The following is a 4,229-nucleotide window of genomic DNA, read 5'->3' as shown; positions in this document are numbered from 1 at the left end:
TATCTGTATAAACTGATAAATAAATTTAAGGTTCAAATCCTTACTTTAGGGAGCAGATACTTAAGGTAACACATTCCTTATTTTTATGTATCAAAAAAGCTACCCATCAGTGGTGCTCCCCCGAGTCAGTTATTCATAGTGAGAACATGAAAAAAAGAAGAAAGAAGACTCTTGTTGGGAAGCACTCAAAATGCAGATAACGTAGTACGACTAAATGTCACAAAAACTAACTAAAATGCAATATTTTATTAATTCTCTTTAAAATTAATTATTGAGGAGTTCAATGGGTGCCGATGTTTATTAAATGGTGACATTGCGAAAATATAAAAAGAAATATATAAATTGTAAGGTACAAATACCTAATTCAGGCCGAAGTGGGTATGTCTATAATGTTGTTAATAATCACACTCCAACTGTAGGACAACCTGTGATAATAAATTGCTCACTTATTGAAAATATGACCATCATTTATAAGCTGCTATGTATCCCAAAATGGGAATTTTAATCCTAGCAGATAGTTGAATCATAGGTCATAACCGAGGTGTAATACAATGCTCTGTATTGGTGACAGATGGGTGGCAAATATTTGCAGTACCAGGGTGTTCCTTGGTAGTCTCCTATCCAAGTACTTAACCCGGCCCTCCACTGCTTGGCTTCCAAGATCAGATGAGATTGGGCATCTCCAGCGGGGTATGACCGCAGACCTTATGCTCACCCTTGTCACACTGTGTCCACAAATGGGCACAGACAGGAGCCAATTTACGTTGTTATATGAGCCACAGGTATCGATACAGCTGAAAAGAAATCAAAATTTTTTATCATAAATGATAAAGTATAACAAAAGATTAAGTACCCATCTGGATTTTCACGGCTTAGTTAGTCGCAGTATCAGTAGGAATAAAACCTCTCAAATGCACAGTTTATCATATACATGAAAATAAAACATTAGATCAAAATGATGGTATTTTTAACTGTGCAGGAAAGGGAAACCTCCAAATTTGGTCTCCAGAACAGTAATGAAAGTATATTACACTTTGAATTTATCAAAGAAGCAGGGAAACACAAACAATGAAATCTTCAGCTCTCAGAAATTATTCTCAAGTAATAGAAAAATAATGAAAAAATGACACAGAGTGTTTTCTATATGATATGTGTCTTCAGGTAACTACTGAGATAATTATGGTTTTCTGCAGTGTAAAAGAGAGAGAGAGAAGGCGTTTATGTGCTAAATAAGGTCAAAAAAATGGCAGACGTATCCACATCCGCTTTTTTTATATATAAATATAGACCTCAAAAGGGTTGCATTGATTCCCTTGCTGGCAATAGCTGACTGTCAATAGTATAGTCTATGCACCATGTGGGTAGGGTATTTGTAAATACTGGTCCGTGCAATGAAAATGCACTGGTGCACAGAGACACATGTATTGAAAATGCACTGGTGCACAGAGACGCATGTATAAACCAAACCTGGTGTATGTTAGTAAAATTCTAGTCCTACTTGTATAATGGGGGAGATCCTGGTATGAGGAAGGTGCCGGCCGCGTCTGCCCGCATCCTGTCTGCTGCCGAGCTCCGGCCGCACTGTACTTCCTGTTTGGCTGGTTCCCTTGGCGACGGACTTTGCCGAGAACGGCTCGTTGCGGTCACGTGTGCGCACCACGTGACCGTGAGGATACTGTCTCCTTCCTAAAGGAGACAGTATCCTCACGGTCACGTGGTGCGCACACGTGACCGCAACGAGCCGTTCTCGGCAAAGTCCGTCGCCAAGGGAACCAGCCAAACAGGAAGTACAGTGCGGCCGGAGCTCGGCAGCAGACAGGACGCGGGCAGACGCGGCCGGCACCTTCCTCATACCAGGATCTCCCCCATTATACAAGTAGGACTAGAATTTTACTAACATACACCAGGTTTGGTTTATACATGCGTCTCTGTGCACCAGTGCATTTTCAATACATGTGTCTCTGTGCACCAGTGCATTTTCATTGCACGGACCAGTATTTACAAATACCCTACCCACATGGTGCATAGACTATACTATTGACAGTCAGCTATTGCCAGCAAGGGAATCAATGCAACCCTTTTGAGGTCTATATTTATATATAAAAAAAGCGGATGTGGATACGTCTGCCATTTTTTTGACCTTATTTAGCACATAAACGCCTTCTCTCTCTCTCTTTTACACTGCAGAAAACCATAATTATCTCAGTAGTTACCTGAAGACACATATCATATAGAAAACACTCTGTGTCATTTTTTCATTATTTTTCTATTACTTGAGAATAATTTCTGAGAGCTGAAGATTTCATTGTTTGTGTTTCCCTGCTTCTTTGATAAATTCAAAGTGTAATATACTTTCATTACTGTTCTGGAGACCAAATTTGGAGGTTTCCCTTTCCTGCACAGTTAAAAATACCATCATTTTGATCTAATGTTTTATTTTCATGTATATGATAAACTGTGCATTTGAGAGGTTTTATTCCTACTGATACTGCGACTAACTAAGCCGTGAAAATCCAGATGGGTACTTAATCTTTTGTTATACTTTATCATTTATGATAAAAAATTTTGATTTCTTTTCAGCTGTATCGATACCTGTGGCTCATATAACAACGTAAATTGGCTCCTGTCTGTGCCCATTTGTGGACACAGTGTGACAAGGGTGAGCATAAGGTCTGCGGTCATACCCCGCTGGAGATGCCCAATCTCATCTGATCTTGGAAGCCAAGCAGTGGAGGGCCGGGTTAAGTACTTGGATAGGAGACTACCAAGGAACACCCTGGTACTGCAAATATTTGCCACCCATCTGTCACCAATACAGAGCATTGTATTACACCTCGGTTATGACCTATGATTCAACTATCTGCTAGGATTAAAATTCCCATTTTGGGATACATAGCAGCTTATAAATGATGGTCATATTTTCAATAAGTGAGCAATTTATTATCACAGGTTGTCCTACAGTTGGAGTGTGATTATTAACAACATTATAGACATACCCACTTCGGCCTGAATTAGGTATTTGTACCTTACAATTTATATATTTCTTTTTATATTTTCGCAATGTCACCATTTAATAAACATCGGCACCCATTGAACTCCTCAATAATTAATTTTAAAGAGAATTAATAAAATATTCCACTTCTAGATTGGCCAGGTGTTTGTGTCGGCCACTTGTGTCGCTTATCTTAGTCACACAGCGACCTTGGTGCGCCTCTTTTTTTCTTTGCATCATGTGCTGTTTGGGGACTATTTTTTTGAAGTGCCATCCTGGCCTGACACTGCAGTGCCACTCCTAGATGGGCCAGGTGTTTGTGTTGGCCACTTGTGTCGCTTAGCTTAGCCATCCAGCGAACTCGGTGCAAATTTTAGGACTAAAAATAATATTGTGAGGTGTGAGGTGTTCAGAATAGACTGGAAATGAGTGGAAATTATGGTTATTAAGGTTAATAATACTATGGGATCAAAATGACCCCCAAATTCTATGATTTAAGCTGTTTTTTAGGGATTTTTGAAAAAAACACCCGAATCCAAAACACACCCGAATCCGACAAAAAATTTTCGGTGAGGTTTTGCCAAAACGCGTCCGAATCCAAAACACGGCCACGGAACCGAATCCAAAGCCAAAACACAAAACCCGAAAAATGTCCGGTGCACATCACTATTCTGAACACCTCACACCTCACAATATTATTTTTAGTCCTAAAATTTGCACCGAGGTCGCTGGATGACTAAGCTAAGTGACCCAAGTGGCCGACACAAACACCTGGCCCATCTAGGAGTGGCACTGCAGTGTCAGACAGGATGGCACTTCAAAAAAACAGTCCCCAAACAGCACATGATGCAAAGGAAAAAAGAGGCGCAATGAGGTAGCTGTGTGACTAAGCTAAGCGACCCAAGTGGCCGACACAAACACGTGGCCCATCTAGGAGTGGCACTGCAGTGTCACACAGGATGTCAGATTTAAAAAATAGTCCCCAAACAGCACATGATGCAAAGAAAAAAAGAAGTGCACCAAGGTCGCTGGATGGCTAAGCTAAGCGACCCAAGTGGCCGACACAAACACCTGGCCCATCTAGGAGTGGCACTGCAGTGTCAGACAGGATGGCACTTCAAAAAAATAGTCCCCAAACAGCACATGATGCAAAGGAAAAAAGAGGCGCAATGAGGTAGCTGTGTGACTAAGCTAAGCGACCCAAGTGGCCGACACAAACACCTGGCCCATCTAGGAG

The 4,229-nt window shown here is 41.0% G+C and overlaps 2 pseudogenes; one reads left to right on the top strand and one right to left on the bottom strand.

The window, feature by feature from the left end:
* Nucleotides 1-583: 583 nt before the first annotated feature.
* LOC134942886 (5S ribosomal RNA) lies at nucleotides 584-704 on the bottom strand (annotated as a pseudogene).
* A 1,966-nt stretch (nucleotides 705-2,670) lies between these two features.
* Nucleotides 2,671-2,791, top strand: LOC134942875 (5S ribosomal RNA; annotated as a pseudogene).
* The last annotated feature ends 1,438 nt before the right edge of the window (nucleotides 2,792-4,229 follow it).

Source organism: Pseudophryne corroboree, chromosome 1 (genome assembly GCF_028390025.1).
Source record: "Pseudophryne corroboree isolate aPseCor3 chromosome 1, aPseCor3.hap2, whole genome shotgun sequence".
In the NCBI taxonomy this organism is placed as follows: domain Eukaryota; kingdom Metazoa; phylum Chordata; class Amphibia; order Anura; family Myobatrachidae; genus Pseudophryne; species Pseudophryne corroboree.
Note: the sequence above shows the minus strand (reverse complement) of the source record. Positions and strands in the feature narration are given on the sequence as shown.